General features: G+C 43.0%; 1 protein-coding gene across 5 annotated transcripts in view; it reads left to right on the forward strand.

Moving 5' to 3' along the window:
• Positions 1–24,678, forward strand: part of ZNF800 (zinc finger protein 800) — a 188,101-nt gene that overhangs the window by 24,047 nt on the left and 139,376 nt on the right. For 4 of the 5 annotated variants that reach the window (XM_058724399.1, XM_058724402.1, XM_058724400.1 and 1 more), the window contains one exon: positions 3,245–3,694. The gene's annotated coding sequence lies outside the window, so the exon portion shown is untranslated. The remainder of the gene's footprint in view (positions 1–3,244; positions 3,695–24,678) is intronic. The other variant, XM_058724401.1, reaches the window with a different exon arrangement.

Genomic DNA, 24,678 nt, shown 5'->3' on the forward strand with positions numbered 1-24,678 from the left:
GCCGAAGCAAAACACAAAAGGAGTGTTTGATTTATTAACCAACTACAAATCCCAGATGAAATTGGGTTGGGGAGCTTCTGCTACATTTATCTGTGAGATGAAGGGTCTTAATCAGAATAATTGACTATTGATGGTCATTTACCCCATCCCAGGGACTTGCAGATCTCACGGCAGCCGTGACCTTTCCCTGCACCTCCTAACTCATGTGTCCAACTGCCTAGTTGATCTTGGCCACATACACATTTAATACGGAATTTCAAACTTAAAGTTGCCATACCAGAACTCGTAATTCCTGCCACCCCACTAGACTTGCTTCTCCTTCAAGCAGTTGCTCAACACACTTGTTCCTCTCTTTCCGTCAGCGACCTCTCCCGTGACTCATCTCCATTTGCTCCGGCAACAAGTCTTCCAAGGCATGTCTTGAATATGCTCACTTCACCACTACTTCCCAGTTGAAGCCGTTTTTACCTTTACTTGTATTATTGAAACAACCTCCCTTCTACACTTGCTCCGTCCGTTCTTCACAGAGCAGGAATACTTTCTAAAAATGGAACACAGATCATGTCAGTACCCTGCTTAAAACTCTCTGATTATGCTCCCTCCTATAATTAGCATAAAATCCAATCTTGTACGTGGTCTGGCTCCTGCCTCTCTCCCTGACTATCTCATACCACTCACTTCCTCCACCACTGCATTCCAGCCACCCTGGCTTTCTTTCTGCCCATAGCTCTTCCCTCTGCCCAGAGGGCTTTCCTCCCTGAGCCGTGCATGGCTAGTTCTTCTGAAGAGTCCATCAACGCAGTGTGGCCTACCTGGTTCCTGTCCCACACCCTATGCTGATATAATTTTTGTTTATTTGCTCTCTTTTGCTGACCTCCATTAGAGTGTGAGGAGTGGAGAGCTTATTCTTTTTCACTCTTTTTTTTTGTTTGTTTTATTTTATTTAAAAAATTCTTTTTTTAGTGTTTATTTTTTTTGAGAGAGAGAGAGTGTGAGTGGGAGAGGTGCAGAGAGAGAGGGAGACACAGAATCTGAAGCGGACTCCAGGCTCCGAGCTGTCAGCACAGAGCCCGACACGGGGCTCGAACCCACAAGCCATGAGATCATGGCCTGAGCCGAAGTCGGCTGCTCAACCGACTGAGCCACCCAGGCGCCCCTCACTCTTTTTTTTTTTTTTTTTTTTTAATGTTTTGGGGTACCTGGGTGGCTCAGTTGGTTAAGCGTCCGACTTTGGCTTGCATCATGATCTCGTGGTTTGTGAGTTCGAGCCCCGCGTCGGGCTCTGTGCTGACAGCTCGGAGCCTGGAGCCTGCTTCAGATTCTGTGTCTCCCTCTCTCTCTGCCCCTCCCCTGCTCATGCTCTTTCTCTGTCTCTCAATAATAAGTAAACATTAAAATTTTTTTTAATGTTTTAAGTTTATTTATTTAATTTGAGAGAGACAGAGACAACATGAGTGGGGGAGGCAGAGAGAGAGAGAGAGAGAGAGAGAGAGAGAGAGAGAGAGAATCCCAAGCAGGCACCATGCTCAGCGTGAAGGCCAATGCGGACTCAATCCCACAACTGCGAGACCACAACTTAGGCTGAAATGAAGAGCTACCCAGGCGTCCACCCCCCCCCCCCCCCCCCTTTTTTAAGTAGGCTTCATGCCCAGCACGGAGCCCAGTGCCAGGCTTGAACTCACAACCCTGAGATCAAGACCTGAGCTAAGATTGAGACTCAGAGGCTTAACCGACTGATCTGCCCAGGCGCCTCAGTAATTTTTTTAAGTGGCATCCTGTTTTTCATTTGACTGAAGAAAACCTAGAAACTGTTTCTAGAGGACTAACAGCTTGGGCCCCATGGCCAGATAGGTCAAATAGGCTTCCCTATGGACAATTCAAACTGGGGATCAGTTGTGCAGGCAACTGCCAGAAGCTCTGTGACTAATTTCAAATGGACCTCCCTGAAGTTAATTCTTATGCATAGCCTAGGGATGACCAGAGCCTTTAGGAGGCTAAGACGAAATCTTTCAAGCCCCAACCTATGCCAGTGAAGCTATTCTGTTACCTAGATAGCACATAACATGAGAAACTCATTTTAGACCCATTGTAATTAGTGTTGTCTGCGTTTTCCATAGGAATGCTCTCATCACTCTTTGATATTATTTCTGGGATGGCCCTTGGAAATCGTCTAGTTTAGCCTTATTTTATGGATGAGAAAAGTAAGATCTAGAGAGGGAAAGCAACTAAGCTAAGGTCATTTCGTTAGTCAGAGGCAGAGCCAGGACCAGAATTAGATCTTCTAAAAGAGAGTGGAAGCTTTTACAATATACCCTGACACCTGTTCCTTTATTCTCCTGGCCTCCTAAAAAAATGGCCTCAAGGGATTTACCTTAAACAATGTCCTTGTGAGTCCTGATGGGATCACCTTGGGTCTCTGAACACTGGCAGTGGTGGTAATCTGGGAGGTGCTGATCTTCCTTTCTTATTTTGCTTGGACAATTCTTGACTCATTATCAAACACATCTTTACCACCAAGGGAAGTAATTGTGTATTCATTTAGGGCAGCGAGACCTACAAAAAGTCACAGAAACATTCCTATTCCAACTAGTTAACAGGCTACTGAAATTTACCAGAAAGAAATTACTGTGGGTGTATTTTTTCACAGTGATTCATTCAATTTGTCTCATCAGGGATCAAATAGATACAGTGGTCCTTCCTCTGTTAAGTTTAGGTTGCAGAGTTTCAGAAAGTTTATCCAGATCTCAAAAATCCAGAACTGTTTTTTTTTTTTTTTTTTTTTTTTGGTACTGTATTGCTGTAGTTAAATTCCCCACCAGGGAGCTCATTCCCCACCAGGGAATGAGTTTGAATAATTTGTTTTGAAGATTTGGGAGGAAAATAGAAGGTTTTCCTTCACAGAAAACAACTCGATTCTATATTCTCTTTCCTGTATATGTATTCACCATTTACTTCTTTCTCTGTTTGCCTGATTTCAGGTATGGGAGGAGGAATAACATCCAAATTTGCAGTTTTCTATCCATATTTGTTTCCTCCAGATAATTTTCAGGAGGATGAGGATTTGGTTGCTGGGGGTGGTGAACACCTCTGAGCAAACTGAGTAACTTAATAGCCCTGTGCATTTCTAGCTGAGCATGCGACCAGGAAGTTCAGGACTGCTGTTTTATGGTTGGAGCCTCTTGGTAAGCTTCCTAAACATTTTATGAGATGTGATTACAGCAGCACGATGTTCTTTTGTTTCCAGGGTGGGTTTGGGGAAACAGCAGACAACTCAGGACTTTTGAGTTTGTCCCTCCCGGAGCAAAAGCTTGAACCGACACAACCGGCTGAAATCCTCCCTGGTTCCTCCCTCCTGCAAACGACTTTGATATTTATTGCAGCTGCCTGTGTTTGCAGCGCTCTCCCGGCTCTGCTCCGTCCCAGAAGAGGCACCGGCACGTCTCGCTGCCCGCGTCCTGTAGCCCTACCTCTGTGCAGCCCTTCCCTCCCCAGTAAAATGTTCTCAGCGCACAAAAGCCGCCGCTGAAGGGAAGGAACAGCTTCGGGCCGAGAGGGAGGGAGCTGGCCGGCTGCACCATCTGCAGTGGAAAACGGACGCCGCTCACCCCGCCTAGGAAACTAATGGAGCGTCCCTAAGAGACCCAAACTCCAGCTTGGCTCACCCCAGCTTTCTCCCCCACCTCCAGACCCCCAGGTGAGACAGCCCCGTCAGCCTGCCTGTGGAAGGGCGCTTGCAGCCAGCTTCCGATCCCGGAATTCGACCGGAATCTTGAGCAGGTTTTGTTTTGTGAAAAGAAATGTTGTCATCACCGGTTTTTTCCCCCTTTGTTTTCCAGCATTTTCTTTTCTTGTGGTAACTTAAAACATTTCCTCTGGGGATGGGGTGAGAAGAGTCGGACATAAATGTTTGCCAGTGCAAAGTCCTTTGGCTGAATGTGGTGTCTGCGACTTCAGAAAAGCCTCCTACTAACCGGGTTACCCAGGCAAGGCTTCGAACTGCCTCCGAAGAATGGTGGCCGAAAGCCAGGGGTACGAATGTGATGCTGCGGTTTGTGGGGGTCTGTTTCAGCATTTATATTTAAATATCTTTCCCTCTAAGAATTTTTAATTGGCGATTTCGCCTTGAGGTGCTCCAGTAAATCAGAGAAGGAGCCAAACCTAGTTATTTCGCTTCGTAACCAAGCTTTATTTTCAGGGCTTTCTTTCCCCTGCGGTTCTTGCCCCGAAGCGATCTGTAAAGCGAACCCACTCTGATACAGTTTGAAAAGTGCATTTTGTACTTGGCTCTTTCTTTGATCGAATTAATCTGGGCTTTTTTGTAGTTCTAAATGAGGCCTATGGGCTGACAATGTAGCTGTTTAAAGGGGATTTTAGGGGATAATAGCCAATGCAAATAGTGCCATGAGAATGGCAACTTGCTTTTGCACTTTCAATCACATAATAACAGCAAAGAAAGCTTTTAAAATGAATTGAAATTTTGTGGCATGCCATCTGGGATTATTTGGGGAAACAGTTCTGAATACTGCAGTTGGGCAAAAGAATGGTGGTTCGGTCTGCTCTTAAGCTGACATGTTTCAGATGGCAACCTTATGCTAACTGGTGCAAAGTTGGCTAGCATTTTTTTTTTATTTTATTATTTTCTTTCTCTCGGATTATCTGCAAAAATTCTCTTTGATTGCTGGTATTTGGGTCTGAAAAACTTTTCTATTGTTGAAGAATTCAATTCAACCCCTTGCAGCTGCTGATCCCCTCATTGTTCCACTCGTTATGTGTACGCGTCTCAGATGAATGTAGCCAAGCCTTTTAGCGCCTTAATAGGTGTCTACATAAAGGTCATTTATTCTGCCGTACTTGTTTTAACAAAAGTTTATACACAAACAACAACCACAGCTAAAACATTCACATTAATCAATTTCCTCCTGATGCAGAATGCAAAATCTGCCTCAGGCCACGGTGCGGGCATGAAAATTGTTTTCCGTGTATGATGTTGTAAAGCAGAAAGCAGTTTTAAGCAATTTCATCGAGGGCAGAGCATAATTATTTCAACACAATCTCTGGCCGAGAGCACCCATTCTGTGCTTCTGTGTGTGTGTGTAGCTACGGTCAGGTGACATTCTAGGCAGAGAGGTGCTTCGCCTGGAATTGAGGCTTTAGCTTTTCCCTTGATGTTCACCCTGATTTGGGGGCTGTTCTCTGTGAGCTTCAGCTATCGTCTCCACAGGGAAGGACACAGAGGTGATACTAGAATCTGGGGGAAATTGCATAAAGTTATCTAGAATTTGCAAAAAAAAAAAAAAAATTATGTCCTCACAGGTGTAAGTCCTCCTGCTACACAAAAGAAAAGACAGGCACCTCTTTCCATCTGCAAACCCCACAGCGGGCTGCTTTCAGGATGAAGCAAATGATGAAAATAATGGCTTCCCACCGTAAAACGCTGGTAGGATGCCCGTAGGCTGACCAACTTCTAGTTAGGGAATTATTAGAGAGGGTTTCTAAGGGATCTTGGTGAGTGTGTGTGTGTGTGTGTGTGTGTGTTTGGGGGGGGGGGATTGCCCAACACAGTGGACGTCACGTGGGAATTATAAAACTCTGGCCACGTGGGGGAGGGAGTGAGGAGGCCCACCCACCCTGCCTCCCTGAGCAAACCTTAAAGAGCTTGCCTCTCTCTCAGCAGGGTAATTCATGGACAGGGCCACATTCTTTGATCCATCTCAGGATGGTACTTAGTAACTGATCACAGCCCTAAATTCACTCCGATCCATAAACAAGTACACTGTTCAGTATGTACAGATAGTTCTCTGCTGTGTCAGTTTACCTGCTCAAGGTTTAGACTTGGTGAGTTAAGGATTCAAGTCCTTAGATGCTTTGGGGGTTTTGTAAAAGTCAAAAAGCTCTGAGATTTGGCCTCCGGGTGTGGCTCCACCCCTTCCCTCAACCTCTCCTGAGGGTCTCTTCCCTTCATATGCTCTCCCAGCGGCCGGAGTGCAGCCAGCTGGCTCTCTCCCACGGGGACTTCTCAGCCTGGTGGGTGCTTCTCAGACTTCAAGGAGCTACAGCAAATGACCTGGGGTCTTGTTAAAAAGCACATTGTGTTTCTGTTACTCTGAGATGGGGCCTGAAAATCTGCATTTCTAACAACTTCCTGGTGACACTGACACAGCCTAATTATCCATCTGTAAAAATGCCCATTGAGGCAGTCAGGGATTTCTTGACTTTTCAACTTTTTGGGAGATTGGGAAAGGCTTGGAGACAGTCTAGTTTTAGGGAGGCTTATCCTACAGTTTATCTTGCACCTCATTTGGTCCTTCAGTTACAAGCAGGAGAGACAAAGTAAATGATATTTGGGCCCAGTCTTTGATCACTTCTATATTATTTGCTCATTTAAAAAACTTACCGAATGTATATTGGATGCCTGCTATATGCAAGCACTGTGCTGGGTGCTGTGGGTGCTCTCATCCATGTCCACAAGCAGTTCACACCCCTGGAGCCTGCAGCAAAGGGTCTCACCCCAGCTACACACTGGAATCACTTCGGGAGTTTTTGTGGCTAATATTCACTGAGCCCCACTCCCACTTGGAGAGAAGCACATTTAACTGGTCTGGGACGGGGCTCAGTCATCCGCATTTTTGAAGTGCTTTTCGGGGGAAATCTAGTGTGCCCAGGACTGGGCATCCTTGGCCCAAAGTGTTGAACGGGATGAACCAGAAGGATGTGGGTGGGAGCCACCTCAAGTACAGGCTCCAAAGCGAGGGGAGGACAGTGGGATGGCCGTGCAAGGTAAGGGGACCTCTCTTTCCCTGCCAGCCTGCCTTTTCTGAAAAATCTTGCCCATCGTCGTGAGAGAGGAAATGGCAAGGTTATCATGTGTGCCCTTCAGAACCTTGTGGCATCACAGCTACTCATGCGGCAGTGATATCATGTCTTGATTCTCAGGCCCAGGATGGGTGTCTCTCTGGCACTGGTCCCTCCACTCTCAGCTGAGGCTGTGTCGGTGCAAAAGAGGGGCAGGACTCCATCGGCTCTTGTTTGAGGGACCAACTGTCCCAGTTTGTCCAAGACCGAGGGGTTTCCTAGGATGTGGGACTTTTGGTGCTAAACCCAAGAAAGTCCTAGATAAACCCGGGCGAGCTGGCGGTCACCTTAGTCCTAGTGTCCCGACTCCTGCTGCAGGGTTGTCAAGCTTGACGCATAAGGCATGAATCATGGAAAGAAAACTTGACAAATTGGACCTCACTAAATGAAACACGCTTGCTTTGTGAAAGACTATGTGAAGAAGTTGAAAAGATAAGCTACAGACTGAGAGACAATATTTGCAACCAAATATTTGATAGAAGACTATTAGCATCTAGAATAGATAAAGAATTGTCGAGACCCAATAGTAAAAACTGAACAGTGCAATTAGAAAATGGGCAAAAGACATGGACAGACATTTCACCGAAGAGGATATACAGATGGCACATAAGCACATGACAGCATGTTCAACATCACTAGTCACTGGAGATATGCAAATTCAAACCACAATGAGGTATATGCCTATCAGAATTGGCTATAATGAAAAATGACGACGCCACCAAATGCTGGTGAGGGTGTGGAGCAAATGGATCACTCATATGTTGTGTGTGGGAATGTAAAATGGTACAGCCACCCCGGAAGACAGTTTGGAAATTTCTTATAAAATGAAACACGCATCTACCATATACCCACGCAATTGCACTCTTGAACATTTATCCCAGAGAAATGAAAACTTATGTTCACACAAAAAGCTGTTCACAAATGTTCATAACAGCTTTATTTGTAATAGCTAAACATTGGAAACAACTCAGAGATCCTTCAACAAGTGCATGGAGAGCCAGTGATCGCATTTCTGTAGATAAAGTCTCCTAAAACATTTCTTTTGGGGAAAGAAAATAAAAGGAGGCGAAGATGTTGGGAACTCCTAGTTCAGTGCTTGCCAGGTCTGGATATTTGACTTTGGGGTTCTACGTTCAGAGGGTAGTCAACCTGTGTGGTGAGCTGAGAAGAACCCTCTGAGGGGCTGGGTAAGAAGCAGAAAAAGAGGACACAATGAACTGGAAAAAAAAAAATACCAAAGCCAAGTTGTAAGTAAAAATACGCATATCGAGGATATTTAGTTTAAAAAAAAAAAGAGACTATTTCTAGGATATAGCTGATGCAAGTTCAACTTGATATTCTTCTAGGTCTGTAGCCCTATAGTTTAGGGATAACAAATGTTCATAGTAATGATTGGATCAGTAAGTGCTTTCTGACTTGGCAAAACTGCTTTATAAGTGTTATTATGGGTAGATACAGTAGCATCACAATTTTCTGCAATGTGGTAATCACGGAGGGTCTTGTCATGGCATCTCTTAGTTGATTAAGGTTTGCTGATCCAGGTCATGGTCTTTCCCATCGCTTGGATGTTCAGGAATTGAAGGGATCTGGGCAAAAGAGAACTCATGAGTGCTTCCTTACATTGCTAATAGAAGGGCTTATTCATTGGTTCAGATCACCAGGTTGGATTTGGGGGCCCAAGCATCCAGAAGTACCAAGCCAAGGGGCTTACTTGTGTTTTTCATGCTAAAATAGCGCCCTCCTGGACCCCTCACCTCTAGTACCGTAGACATAATGACAACTGACTTCTATGTAGTACTTACTTCCCCTGCACCAGACGTTGCCGTTAAGTATTTTACTCATGTTAACTCATTTAATTTGCCTTGCAAGCCTGTGAGATAGGTACTATTTCTATTTCCATTTTACTAATAAGTTAACTGAGTCACAGAGAAGTTAAACTGCTCAGGGTCATGAAGCTTAGCAGAACCAAAGTTCAAACCCAGTTCATCTGGCTCTGGAGTTCATTCCCTTTCAAAACGAATATGCAAATACACAGGTTTTGTGGTAGGTCTATTTGAATGCCAAATATTTTTATTTTAATATACCTTAAATGTTCTAGAATTTGTTTTTGGTTCTCTTTTCTTTTCTTTTAAAATATTTAATTATTTTTGAGAGAGCTTGCACATGCACACGAGTGGGGGAGGAGGAGAGAGAGAGGGACACACAGAATCGGAAGCAGGCTCCAGGCTCTGAGCTGTCAGTGCAGAGCCCAGCTTGGGGCTTGAACCCATGAATCGTGGGATCATGACCTGAGCCGAAGTCGGACACTTTAACTGACTGAGCCACTCAGGTGCCTTTTTCAGAATCAGTTTATCTATTAAGAGTCTATATCATTGGGGCGCCTGGGTGGCTCAGTCGGTTAAGCGTCCGACTTCAGCTCAGGTCACGATCTCACGGTCCGTGGGTTCGAGCCCCACGTCAGGCTCTGGGCTGATGGCTCAGAGCCTGGAGCCTGCTTCCGATTCTGTGTCTCCCTCTCTCTCTGCCCCTCCCCAGTTCATGCTCTGTCTCTCTCTGTCCCAAAAATAAATAAACGTTAAAAAAGAGTCTATATCACAAAGCCCCCCGGACTTAAACGCAATATTCCAATTTGACAAAGTGGTAACCCATGGTAGGTTGCATTATTTGTGGAGTCTCACAAATGGCAAAACAAGATCAAGAGCAATAACATTATTCTAAATGTCATTGTGTGTGTCACCAGTTTTGATGAGGCCTGCCTAATTTAACAGTTACTGGTGCTATGGAATAATTGGTTGGATGGTATCATTTTCACTTATTTAAAATTATGATTCAAAATTATGATTTGTATTCATGGATTGTTATTTTCCCCGTGGGCACCTTTGAAGGCGAAGGACAGCTTGCTGTAGAAGCCCTGGTATGTTTTAAAGGGATTATCTCAAGTGTGTATCTGCCCCTCCCCCTCTCCCATGTTGGCAAATCTACCGCAGATGGGCTGACCTATGAACATCAGGATGTTTTTTATTCTATGATACGTTCACAGGCTTGGAGGGATTTGAATGGCTCTAGATTTAATCAACAGGCTGCTGTTTATTAGTGTAGCACATATTCCTTCAAAAATGAAATGAGACCATGTTATCTTGCAGCCAGGTCTAAGGGATTTTTCTTCCAGGAGTTTGTTGTTGTTGGTACTGTCCTTTAGTATTGCTCCTCTTTCTTTTTTCGAGAAAGATCAGTGACTGCACTAAGGATAGCTTACATGATTTCCCCCTTTCTTCACTCTCAGACTGCTGGGCTAGCTCAGTAGGGGAGCTAATGGTTGGTAATTAACTTTTAGATAAATTACTGCTTGAGGCAAAGGGAAGACACCTTGAGAGTTAGAAGTCAGTCCATCAAAGCAGTCAGTGGAGACATCCCTGTAATTTTGTCATTTTGCCAATGATGGCAATAATGTTTGCTTGACAATCTAATAGCATCTCAAGCACCCAGGCATCCAAATTAGTAGGAAAAAAACCCATGCCATCATCTAAGCATCTTCTCTCTGACTCAGAACATAAGGGACAGAGAGAACAGTGTCACCATGGCTTAACATAAGACTTAAACTTGTACATCCATCGATTGGGTGACCCGCCAGAGCAATCTTCAGTATGATAAGAAAGTCATGGCCCAGTATCTAGCCGGACTATGGAAATTCTACTTTATCTGAGCCATCAGGCAACTGGCAAAAGGTGGAAAGAAGCATCAAGTACACACTGTTGTCATGGCAGTATTTGGACAGAATGACAAGAGGACTTCAGCTTTTTCTTATAATTTTAACCTTTATGCCAAGTCAATTTAAGTCATAATTCTGTCTTTGTTATTATTTTCCTCCTCATTTAGTTTTCACTTGGTTAGTTCTTTAGAACTACAGTTTATAATTATGCATGCTAAAAAGGACAAGTTCTATTGACGAAACAAACCACTTTTCCTATATAGTCCCTCTTTTTTGCCTCAGACTTCACTGAATTATGAAAACCTTCTCAACTATTTGAAGTGGTGTTACTATTTTTGTTATATATACTACTTAAATTGTAATTCTATTGATATCTCAGAGACTTTTAGAACTGGAATGAGGGGCGTGTGGGTGGCTCAGTCAGTTAAGTATCTGACTGTGGCTCAGGTCATGATCTCAAGGTTTGTAGGTTCAAGCCCTGCATCGGGCTCTGTGCAGTGTGGAGCCTGTTTGGGATTCTCTCTCCCTCTCCCCACTCCCTGTCCCTCTCCCCCTCTTCCTCCCTCCCTCACACTTTCTCTCTCTCTCAAAAATAAATAAACTTAAGAAGAAAAAAAGAGCTGGAGCACCTGGAAGGCTCCATCGTTAAGCATCTGACTTCTGCTCAGGTCATGATTTCACAGTTTGTCACTGTTCTCGTTCGAGTCCCACATGGGGCAAGCTCAAGCTCCCCTCCGAGTGAGCCTGAGCCCTGCTTGCAGTAAACCAAGCCCCACTTTGGGTGAGCCCTGCTTCTCTCTCACTCTCTCTTTCTCTCTCTCTTTCTCTCTCTCTTTCTGCCCCTGGTTCACTTGCACCCCCCCCCCCTCTCAAAAAAAAAAAAAAAAAAAGACTGGAATGAGCCTTTGAACCAATAATAGCCACGGTTGCAGAGTAGAGTACTTAGTCCCTGTCAGCGATCCCAATCAATGTATGTTTCATTCTCTACAATCTGTGGGGTGAGTATGAATGATCCCCATTTTACAGTGAGGATCAATGAGGCCTGGCAAGGTTAAAAAACACGACCAAAGTCTGCCATCTGGTAGGGCTGGGAGGAAAAGAGTAACTGCTCTGACTCCCGTGTGTGTACTCTTAATGTCCAGGTTCTAACTCTGGGTGACTACCTTAGAAAAGAAAACTGAAGTCAGGAGAAGTTAATTTAGCTCAAGTAACATCAACAAATGGCTGATTTTCTGAATTAACTAAGTGAAGAAAAAAAAAAAAGGGGAAGGCCAGGTGAAGAACCTGGTGTTCTGGAATGGAATTCTATCCCTTTTAGGTCTTAGACACTTCCTCCTCCCCATCTCTGCAAACTTCTTCACAGATCAGAACACAGAGCACATTCTATCAATAAGCACTTATAAAGAAATAGCAGCTTGTTGAGATATAATTTACATATCATAATGTTCAGCCTTTAAAAATAGACAATTCTGTGGTTTTTAGTATATTCACAGAGTTGTGGAGCCATTACCAACCACTGGCAACCACTGATCTGCTCTCTGTCTCGATGGATTTGCCTGTCTGTACATTTTAACTAAATGGAATAATTCAGTATGTGGCCTTTTGTGTCTGGCTTCTTTCACTTGGCATGATATTTTCAAGGTTCTTCCATGTTGTAGTATGAATTAGTTGCCTTTTAATGGCTGAATAATATTCCATTGTATGAATATACTACATTTTGTTTATTCATTTATCAATCAGTGGACATTTGGGTTATTTCTTTTTTTTTTTTGGTTATTGTGAATAATACTGCTATGAACATTCACATATGAGTTTTTGTGTGGATGTATGTTTTCATGTTTTGGGGGTATTCTAGGAGTGGAATTCCTGGGTCATACGGTAACTCTCATGTTTAACTTGTTGAGGAACTGCTAAACTGTTTTCGAAAGTGGCTGCACGGAGTGCCTGGGTGGCTCAGTCGGTTAAGCGTCCGACTTCGGCTCAGGTCATGAGCTCATGGTCCGTGAGTTCGAGCCCCACGTTGGGCTCTGTGCTGACAGCTCAGAGCCTGGAGCCTGCTTCTGATTCTGTGTCTCCCTCTCTCTCTGACCCTCCCCCGTTCATGCTCTGTCTTTCTGTGTCTCAAAAATAAATAAACATTAAAAAAAAAAAAGTGGCTGCACTATTTTACATTCCCACCAACACTGAGGGCTTTGGTTTTTCCGCGTCTTGCCCATACTCGTTATCATCTATCTTTTTGATTATAGCCAACCAAGTGGGTGTGAAGTGGTATCTCATAATGGTTTTTGGTTTGTATTTCCTTAATGACTAACGATGTTGAACGTCTTTTAATGTGCTTATTGGCCATCTTTGTATCATCTTTGGAGAAATAGCTGTTCACATCGTTTGCCCATTTTTAATTGTGTTGAGTTCTTTATATATTCTGGATAGTAGACCCTTATCAGATATATAATTTGCAAATATTTCACCCATTCTGTGGGTTGTCTTTTTGCTTTCTTGATGGTGTCCTCCAAAGCACAAAGTTTTTAATATTGATGAATTACAATTTATCTGTTTTTTCTTAAATTTTTTTTAAAACTTTTATTCATTTTTAAGAGACAGAGAGAGACAGAGCACAAGTGGGGGAGGGCAGAGAGAGAGGGAGACAGAATCTGAAGCAGGTGCCAGGCTCCGAGCTGTCAGCACAGAGCGTGACGTGGGGCTCGAACCCACCAACCGTGAGATCATGACCTGAGCCAAAGTCGGACGCTCAACCTACTGAGCCACCCAGGTGCCCCTATCTATTTTTTCTTGTATCACTTGTGCTTTTTGTGTTGTATCTAAGAAGCCATTTCCTAATCCAAGGTCACAAAGATTTATGCCTGTATTTCCCTCGAAGTGAAATATGTACTTTTAGTTCTTATAGTAAGAACTAAAACCTTAGGTTTATAATCCATTTTCGTTTTTTATACATAGTATGAGGTAATAAGCATTTTTTAAAAAATTCTTTTTTTAATGTTTATTTATTTTTGAGAGAGAAACAGAGGATGAGCAGGGGAGGGGCAGAGAGAGAGAGGGAGACATAGAATCTGAAGCAGGCTCCAGGCTCTGTCAGCACAGAGCCCGACGCAGGGCTCAAACTCACAAACCATGAGATCATGACCTGAGCCGAAGTCAGACGCTTAACTGACTGAGCCACCTAGGCGCCCCGAGGTAATAAGCATTTTTGATGCAAGTTTATGGGAGTTAATCAAGTTGGCAGATAACACTTTGATTATTAAACTGATGTGTATTAAAGCCATATAGTCCATTACTTGAAATTATGTTAATCTATTAATGTGATTGTGAAGAAATATTAGAATTTTGGCTTCAAATTTAAAATTGATTCTAGCCGTGTCTTTTCTAACTTTAATTTTCTTGAAACTAATCATGGTAAAATGTTCTATGATTCTTTGATTCCTACCTGTTAAGCCACTATACTGGGGATGGGAAATAATTTTCTGTTAAGGGACTTCTAACAGAAAAAAAAAAAAGGCAATTCATTGAGCCATAGGAGTAAAACATAACTTTAATATTAGAAAGTACTATGTAAGCACTAAAGAATTAAGTATTTAGGGGCACCTGGGTGGCTCAGTCAGTTAAACTTCCGACTTCAGCTCAGGTCATGATCTCATGGTTTGTCGGTTTGAGCCTCGTGTAAGGCTCTGTGCTGACAGCTCAGAGCCTGGAGCCTGCTTTGGGTTCTGTGTCTCCCTCTCCCTCTGCCCCTCCCCTGCTCATTCTCTTCTCTTCTCTTCTCTTCTCTCTCTCTCTCTCTCTCTCTCTCTCTCTCTCTCTCTCTCTCTCTCTCTCCCTCTTTCAAAAATAAACAAAAAAAGAAGTATTTAAGCACGCTATAGTTCTATATGTTGGCCAACTGCTGAGGAAGAGAAAAAGGAGCGCCGGGATTGGGAAGGAAGGATGAGGGAAAATGAATTCAGGAGAGAGACGAATAGTCAGGAAAGCCATATGGAGACGGCAGTTCATATGGAGTGAGGGGGACTGTGGCAGGGTGCAGAAGACCCGCCTAGATGAATGACACTCAGCTGAACATGTGAAAATTCTTGTGCTGTTAAAATACAAAGAAAAACAGAATAAAAGAGGAAAGGAGGAGACTGGAGTAAACATAGAAATTTATCACAGCACTGAAGAGAAAAGCAGGTTTCATGAAGTAATAAGCATTTTGAGAGACTGGGATTAAGTCATTTTAAAGGGGGTGTGTGTGTTCCCTTTATACAATCAAAAAAATGAAAGATAGCCCATCTTGGTACCCTCACCCTGGGTAGGATGACATTAGGTTAGAAGCCCCCCAGCTTCACAAACCACACCTTTTCTCTTGGCCGCGTCTGTCTCCTCAATCACAGCTAGCCCCGGTGTGGAAGATGGAATTTCTTCTAGTGAGTTCACAGGCATCATTGTTGTGTATTATTCTGCTTATTTAATATATTTCACACAGCCTCAGCACACCGGCCACTTATTAGAATCATATATAAATGACTTGGGTTTTTTTTGTTTGTTTGTTTTTGTTTTTGTTTTTTTTTGCTTTCAAGGAACTCATAGCTGTAATACAGGTCGGTAGGCAACAGATTCTGGGTCTTCGATATAACATTAGACATATAACATTGTTATTGCCAACTTTAATTCAGACTGTGAGCCACTAGAATTCAGTTGTACTGAACTGACACGAGCTCCAGGCTCTGTACCTTGATAAAAAGGTTTGAAATGATTAAAACAAAATGTTGATAAATAGCCAACAGTGTGAGACTCTATCAGTGTGTGTGACAAGTTTTTAATTTAAGAACATTACATGCTTTTGTATTAAGTCCTTCAATAATATTAATTTTCAAGAACATTAAATTCTGTCTAGTGTACTGAAGCTGGTAATTATAATGCATAAAAATAGCTGAATAACCAGGGTAGTGCCAATTACTCTGTCACTCATAAGTAATCAATTATTTTTGTGCAGCATAACATATATGGTGGCTGCACAGAGTGATAAGGTACAGCTCATAAATGAAAAATGATTTTTCAGATGCACGGTGAGGCACGCCTGAAAGCTTTAACAACTGTATTTGAGGGCTAGGTTATGTCTCTTTGAAGGGCGCTAAACTGAAAAGTTTGGAGGGATTTTGGTCCTAGGCTGGCCCGTGTGTCAGCCTACTGGGAGTTATGATAGATGCACACCTTCCATGTGTGTAAGATGACCCACGTCACTTGACCGACCACATGTCCGACGTTGATGTGTAGACTGTGTGAGGAGCGGAGCATATGAACTGGGTGGATTACGGTGGTGGTAATGGTGTCTGTATGATGACCGGGCTTCGCATCGCCAGGATTCTCCTGTGACTTCCCAGCAGCCACCCTATGAAGATAGGAGTCTTCTCTGAGGCTGATCACCCCTGGTGCTTCTTCTTGAGCTATGTTTTGGCATGCCCACTAGACCCCTCATCTTTTGGAAGGCCTCACCAGTGAGCCATCCAGGTATCTCTGGTATAGCTCCCTTCCTCAGTTACGGGATCCCTCAAGAAAGGAAGCTCAGGAAGAAGTTGATAAAATTCAGAAACAGCAAGAAAACAACTTGTGTGTACTGTGGGCCAGACACTGGTTTAATAGACATTAAATTGTAACTTTTACTATTGTTATTAATGACAACTATGCATTGGACCTAATAGCTTATTTCATACTCTAACAATCTATTTCCCCTTTATGGAAAACTACATAGTCACAAAGGAGGTAACGGAGAGATGCTTTTCTTTGTAAATGCTGTGTTTCCTTTTAGATTTATGTAGAATTTAGTTTTATGTAGAATTTATGTAGGATTTATTAAAATCCCTCTAATTCAAGTATAGGGAAAAAAAAAGGTTTGGATCCAGAGGCATCCCAGGAGATGCTACGTAGAGTATGTATGATACAAAGCAAATTATTGGATTCAGTGGGTGGCATTTATTGAGCATTTGCTGAGGAGCTCTGTGTGTAAGAGTGAACCTCAATTCTTCCCCCAGGAGTGTGTAAGGTAGCACAGGAGATGGGACAGAATACATGCCACACACACACGAGGAATTTATTGCAAATGCAAGGGGAGGTCTAAGACAAGGTACATAATGCAATGGGATAGATAAATGTTAGCATGATCATTCCCAGTGAAGTTACAGAAAAATTCACAGAAGCTGAGCTCTAAGAGACTTGAGAGGAAAGGGCCTTGGTAGGAAGGAATGGGATGTGAGGACTAGAAGGAGGGCTCAAGTCGAACCTTGGTGAGTGTGTGTGTGTGTGTGTGTGTGTGTGTGTGTGTGTGTTGGGGTAAAAGGGAAAGGGGCATGAGGTAATAGAAACCAAGAGTGTGGGCTAGGGAGAGATTGGGAAGAAAGGATCCTAGCCAGTTTTACTGCATACCAGGTGCTGTGCTCCTGATGGGGATACGCTGAACAAGCAGAGCCAGCCTCTGCCTTCATGGAGCTTGTACTAAGCAAGAGAGGCATGCAGACCAAGGCTAAAGGCACAGATCAGCTGAGAGTCACCTGCTATAACATGGGGGAGAAATGATGGGGCCCTGAACTAGTTAGTGTCAGAGAGTACTTTTCAGGCTATAAAGCCCAGAACTCTCAGTGGCTCGATACAACAAAAGTTCGTTTCAAGCGGTATCACGGCCCAATATGAGTATCCCTGGTAGACAGCGTTCTAAGTGCTCATTCAGAGTCCTAGCTTCCTTCTATCTTGTGGTCCCATCATCTTCCAAGACCCAAGAGTCCACTCCATTCTGCTGGTAAGTGAGGAAAGAGCCTTGGGAATGTATATCTGCTTTGTAAATACTAAGTAGTACAAGTAACATCAGCTTATATTCCATGCGCAACAATTAATCATATGCTCTCTTCCCTATCCCCGGATACTAGGGGCTAGAAAATATAGTTTCCATCTGGATAGGTGACAATTCCATGCTACAGAGGAGGAAGGAGCACACATCTTAAGTGTTAGACTGTGGTGTCTGCTATAGTTGGGTTGGTGAGACATGAATGAAATAAAGAGTAAACCAGGAGCTGGAATCAACAGGTGAATTAATTAAGCTTCTGTGATTGATTGGATATTGCTATCTGAGGGACAGGTAAAGCTGTGGATGACCCCAAGGTTTTTGGCTTGGGTAGCGAAGTCAGCGATCAGAGATATAAGGAACAGAGGAGAGGGAGCAGTTTGTGGGGGAGAGGGGAAAGAATAGGGATTTGATTTGGATATGTAGAGTTTCAGGTGCCGGGGGATAGCCAAGTGAAGATGATCCATTGTGGACTATGTGGATTACATGGGTCTGGAGTTTAGGGGAGAGGTCTAGGCTGGAGACGGGATGTGGGAGTCATCAGTACATAGATGGTAATCGGCGTCGTGGAAGAGGAAGAGTGTCTTGTTGTCTCTATCTAGGTGAGAGGCAGTGGGAGGGGGTCAGGCCTCCTGCCACGGGAAGGGGTAAGGAATGTTGTGGGGGAGAAGGGAGAGGAGGCAACCACGACGCCACGAAACCATGCCCAGCTGCAGTTGAGGGGCTGGAAGGAGAGTGCTGCATTTGGTAGATATGGGGGAGTTGGAATGGGGTGTTGATTCAGAAGGGGAGACAAAGCTCAGTTTTTATGGTAAAGCTATAGATATTGATACAGATGCTGATTGATACTGATGAAATCACAGCATTAAATAAGGGGCTTTGGAGGTAATCCCTCTTACTCTTAGTCTTTGAAACCTCAGGAGATACAGAAGAGGAAAGATCAAGGTGTTCTTCTAGTATGCAATATTAAACCACGTGCTTGGATACAGTTCCCTAGACACCGCATGTTAGAAGGCCTCTGGAGGCCTGGCGAGGGAATCTTTGTGGATTCTCATAGTTCAGTGGGCAGAGGAAGAAAAAGAGGAGTGCGGGATCCTGGGGAAAAGAACACAGTGGAGAATGGGGTCAAGAAAGGAGGAAAGAGCAGTTAACATGGTGAATAACAGGAAGCATTCGTGTGGGGGGACATGCTGATGTGTCAATAAACATGTTTGTGTCATCTTCCTCATGACATACATTTCAAAATTGTATCAGTAAAAGGACAGTTCCCTCATTTTTGTAGCTTATGTTTGGATTAGCGCGTATGCTGCATACACGAATGTCTGCTTGGTTTTAGAAAAGAATTAAAATGACATAAAGTCTTGTGTCATGAGAGAGTTGAAGGCTAACACGAGAAACTGTGAACACAAGTTTGCAGTCTATTGGGAATGAAGCACGTAATATACCTTAAATGGCCGAGGACCCTGAAAAGATTTGGTTTAGAAGCTGTTCTGTGGCTGCAGGGAAAGGAAGGACTAGATGATCCAGTACACTTATAGCCAACAGATGTCAGTGTTGTGATGTGATACACAGCCGAGTTTGGGAGCCTTCTCTCTCGCTGCACTTAAGGCTCTGATTTAATGTATGAATAATGTTAGCTCCCTCTCCCCTTTGAAAAATGCCAGCAAAAGTACATGATAATGAAAGCTTTTCTATGTACAGAGAACTGCTTCTCACACCCATTTATCTGATCGTGAGCATGGACAAGAGCTGATGGCATTTCATTGCATCTCTTTCAACAAATGGTAGAATGATAGCATTTAGGCAAAGCTATCTGGTAATGAATGTCTTAGAATGGACAGGGAAAATAGTCAATGGTGAGGAATATATTGGCTAAATGTTAGCACATATCTTTTTTTTTTTTTTTTTTTTTTACAGTCACTGGCTCTGAAGAGTGACATATTTATTCTTTCTCCAGGCTCCGTTGTATCCTCTGAAAAATTATGTTCATTTAAAAGACGCAGGAGCTCTGCAGTGTGCTCATCCTTCTCGTTTCATGTCTAGGTGTCTCGGAGGCTGGGGCCCAGTTGCTTTGTGGGTTGTCTGCAACTCTGAGAGGGCTCAGCAATTGATTCCTTCTTGTTCTTTGGAGAGCCTGCTACTGTGACCAAAAGCATTTGTTAGAGGCTGAACAGAGCTGTGTGTCTCACCAGGCTGCTGGTTTTTAGACCGTTACCCAAAGCAGTGGCTTGGATATCAAACTTTTAGATCGAATGGGGATGAGCTTGCAGACTGAAGTCTAACTTCTGTTTCTCTGTGGATGGCACAGAGTTGCTGATATGTAAGCAACTGTCTGGTGGAAGCACAGGTAAGACGGAATGACACAGGGGTCAAGGTCAGGGGGAGAGAAGCTGTACTTCCAACACTTGTAGCTGCCTTGCTATCCTGTATTCTTAAGTCTATCCAGGGATTTGGCCTTCCTTGTTACCTGGCTTCCTAGATAAGACAAACTGCTCTTTTTTTTTTAAGTTTATTTTCAGAGAGACAGAGACAGTGCAAGTAGGGGAGGGTCAGAGAGAGGGAGAAAGAGAACCCCAAGCAGGTTCCGCGCTGCCAGCACAGAGCCAATGTGGGGCACAAACCCACGAACCATGAGATCAGGACCTGAGCCGAAATCAAAAGTCGGATGCTTAATCGACTGAGCCACCCCGGCACCCCAAGACCAACTGCTCTTTTGAACAACATTGTATTTGAAAGGAAAGGAACTTCGACTCTACTGGTACTGGAGAAAATAATGCTGGTTTCCAGGACTTAAGTTTATCTAGTTACAGTGTAGAGATAGTACTGACTGCTCAGCCATTGGGAGGTGTGATATTGTAGTTTATAATAATAAATGTAGTATATTTGGTCTCGTTCCTGTTTTGGCACAGAGCTCCTAAAACCCTCAGAATTTCCTAGGTGCTGAGGGCCATACAGGGGTCTTTTTTGATGCAAATGAGGCAATTTTTGGAAAGCTTCTAAGGACGGGGGCTGGCACCAGGGAAGCTAACTATGTGATTAGAGGGTTGGAACTTCTTGCCCCTCCTGACCTCTGGGGTAGGGAGAGGGGCTTGAGATTGAGTTTTATCAGTTGCTACGTAATGAAGCCTCCATAAAAACCAAAAAGGTTCGGAGGACTTCCAGGATGGTGAACTTGGGGAGATTGGGGAGAGTAGTGTGCCTGGAAGGTACCCCACCCCCCCGCCACCGCCTGGCACCTTGCCCTGCATCTCTTCCATCTGGCTGTTCCTGAGTTTTATCCTTCTATAGTAAGTTGGTAATCTAGTGAGTAAATGGGTTTCCTGAGTTCTGTGAGTTGCTCTAATTAGTCAAATCTAAGGAAGGGTCTCGGGAACCTCAGATTTATAGCCGGTCAGTCAGAAGTACAGTAACAACCTGGAATGTGATTTGAATCTGAAGTACAAGGAGGGGGGTGTGGAGACCTCCAGTCTCTAGTGGTTTGGTCAGAAACCAGGTAACAATCTAGGCTTGCTACCCAGATGGGGTGTGTGAAGTTGGGGGGTGTGTGTGTCTTGTGGGACTGTGCCCTCATGGAATCTGATGCTATCTAGGGATAGATAGTGTCAGAATTGCTTTTTAAATTAAATTAAATTAAATTAAATATATTTTTTAATTCTTATTTTTTAATGTTTACTTTTGAGACAGACAGAGACAGAGCATGAGCGGGGGAGGGGCAGAGAGAGAGGGAGGCACAGAATCCAAAGCAAGCTCCAGGCTCTGAGCTGTCAGCACAGAGCCCAACATGGAGCACCAACTCACGAACTGGGAGATCATGACCTGAGCCGAAGTTGGACACTTAACTGACTGAGCCACCCAGGTGCCCCAATAGTGTCAGAATTGAGTTGAATTCATGGACACCCAATTGGTGTCCCAAGAATTGCTTGTTGGTGTGGAAGACTCCTGCCCCTACCTGGCCCTCACCACATTGCAGTTGGGTCCAGGAACCTAAAAAGAGAAGGATTTGCACACGGTAGTGGTTGAACATGATGACTGTAAAATTGCTTCATGTAGTAGGAGGATTCAAACTTAGAGCGTAAGGAAGCGAATTCTATCAGCACACAAGGTGGATGCTGATGACACATAGTGCGTTCTGAGATATTTGACTGGATATGGTACATTTACATCGTGTCATTTTCACTGTTCCTGGTTGAAGCTAACTTAGAAACCAGAAATATGGTAGCCGGATGCTGAGGATAGATCTTTAACTTAAAATCGCACATATCTGGCACCGGGAATTGTGCTGGGATGATACTAGAAAGCCTAGCAACTTGCCAGAAGTTGTGGAAGAAGTGCCCAAATTCTGATTATGACTCAGAAAGCAGGGGTGCTCGGGTGACTCAGGCAGTTACCCGTCCAACTTTGGCTCAGGTCATGATCTCATGGTTTGTGGGTTCGAGCCCCACATCGGGCTCTGTGCTGACGGATCAGGAGCCTGTTTCAGATTCTGCGTCTCCCTCTTTCTCTGCCCCCTCCCTGCTCACACTCTGTCTCTCTCTAAAAAATAAATAAACATTAAAAAATTAAAAACAAAGTTTGTTTTCATGCTCTTGGAGACCTTCCTTCATTGTTGTCCTAAGAAGTTACTTAATATTTTTATAGGGTTATCTAGTCATGGATGAAGTGGATAGTATTTGAAAACTGGTTGGAAATAGGAGATTTAAAAAAAAAAAAAGTGGAGTTTCTGGCTTGGTCAATAGAGAGGAGAGAGAAGCCATTGACAAAGAACATAGAGTAGGTCCTGGATATAAAGTGCTGATAAGGCGCTGGAGGGAGAAACAAAGAAAGCTTTAAGACTCTGTCCCAAACCTTGCTGCATGTAAGAGCCATTCAAGCTGCTGACATACTTAATTATAATATTTATTGACTCATAATATTTTTAAAAATTCACTCCCATTTATTTCTACCTTCAAAGTTGCATTCTTTTAATATCCAGAACACACAAAGAAGTCCTACAACTCAACAAAAACCAAATAACCCGATTAAAAAGTAGGCAAAGTGCTTGAAAAGACATTTCTCCAAAGATGACATACAGACGACCAACAAACATGAAAAGATGCAGTACATCACTAGTCATAAGAGAAATACAAATACCATGGTGAGATATCACCTCATGCCCATTGGGGTGGCTGCTCTCAAAAAACCAGAAAAAAGCAAGCGTGGGCGACCATATACAGTGTTGATGGGATTGTAAAATGGTGCAACCACTATGGAAAACAGTATAACAGGTCCTCAAAAAATTTTAAATCGAACTACCACATGATCCAGCAATCTCACTTTTGGGTATATATCCAAAAGAATTTTAAGCAGAAAAAAAAAAAAAAAGAATTCAAGGAAGGGTCTCAAAGACATGTATTTACACGTTCACAGTGGCATTATGCACAATAGCCAAGAGATGGAAGCAATCTAAATGTTCATCGATGGGTAAATGGATAAAGAAAATGTACCATGGATAGGGAATATTATCCTATCATTTGGCCTTAAAAAGGAAGGAACAACATGGATGAAGCTTGAGGACATTATGTTAAGCGAAATAAGCCAGTCACAAAAAGACATTTACCTTGTGATTTTACTTACGACGTGTCTAACTTAGTCAAACTCATAGAAACAGAAAGTAAAATGGTGGTTGCCAGGGGCTGGGGGAAAGGGAAACAGGGAATTTTTTTTTCTTTAATGGGTATAGAGTTTTAGTTTTGCAAGATGAGAAGTTCTGGATATCTGTTGCACAAAAAAGTGAATGTGGTTAACGCTACTCAACTGTACACTCAAAAATGATTCAAGTGGTAAATTTTATGAAACCTATTTTTTTACCCCAATTTTTAAAAGTTACAACTTTTTGCCTTTTCTGTCATTACAAACCTAAGCCATCTCTTCTACGTTCCAAAAAAAAAAAAAAAAAAAATCAGGCTACAAACAAAACATGGAAACACAATCTGTTACTATTTACAGGTACCCTGAATTCAGTTTAATCAAAGAAATGAGTTTGTGTCACAGGACTGTGGGAGCGTGGACATCAAGAGAGAAACAGAGCAAAGTGGCTTTTTCATACAGAGCATAAAGAGATTTCCAGAGTAAGTCATTCAGCTGCCAACAAAGGGCGCCATTCATATCATCACAAGAATGGATACTCCCTCATATGGCATGGCCTTCACCGTCGTTTCTCCCCTTAGGTTTGTGAATCCCATCTGTGTGTGGCCATAGTCACCCTGATAGTGATAAAACAGCAGGAATAATGTGTGTCCTGGAATAGTAAGTAATATTTATTGAGCATTTTCTCTGTATAAGGTTCTAGGTCAAGTCTTTATATGCACATGTGAACTCATTCAATTGTCATGATGACCCTTTTAGGTTAGTATTACTTTTCATCCCATTTCTCAGTGGAGGAACCTGGGTCATGGAGAACTTAAGCACACATAAATCATAAATTTATGTGAAACTTGGGTTTGACCCAGATAATTGTATTTTAAAGACTGAAGCTTTAGCCACCATGCTACTTGTGGTAGAAGATAGGAAGGGTTTATTAGAGTAGGGCATGCTGAAATGTATACATGGCAAAAATAAAAGCAAATATTTAGAGTAGTGAATCATATCTGACTTAAGGGTAGTTTTCTTCTATGACTGAAAAAATTATGTACCAATATGTAACTCTTTGTAATAGTTATAAGAGTACTTCTACTAAAATGCTAACAGTATTCGGTTGTGTGAGGGACGTAAAACTCCTGTTAAAGAGGAAGATACTATTTTAGTATGCTGAGAGTAAAGAATGCCTTTTTTTAATTGAACATTTATTGAGATAATTTGAGATTCCCATGAGTTGCAAGAAATAATGCAGAGAAATCCCATGTACCATGTACTCACTTTCCCCCAATGGTAGCCTCTTGCAAAACTATAGTACAGTATTATAACCCAGATATTCAGATTTTCCCCATTTTTTTTAAGTTTATTTATTTATTTTGAGAGAGAGAGAGAGAGGGAGGAGCAGAGAGAGAGGGAGGAGCAGAGAGAGAGGAGAGAGAGAATCTCAAGCAGGCTCCGTGCTGTCAGTGCAGAGCCTGACAGGGGGCTCCAACTCACTAACCTTGAAATGATGACCTGAGCCAAAATCAAGAGTCGGACGCTTAACCGCCTGAGACCCTCAGATGCCCCTGCTCATTTTCTAAAGGATTGTTACTTTTTTTTTAACTGTTGAATTCAGAGAATTCTTTATATTTTTTAGATCTTAGTCTTTTGTGGGACATGTGGTTTGCAAACATTTTCT

Source organism: Neofelis nebulosa, chromosome 4 (assembly GCF_028018385.1).
Source record: "Neofelis nebulosa isolate mNeoNeb1 chromosome 4, mNeoNeb1.pri, whole genome shotgun sequence".
Classification (NCBI taxonomy): domain Eukaryota; kingdom Metazoa; phylum Chordata; class Mammalia; order Carnivora; family Felidae; genus Neofelis; species Neofelis nebulosa.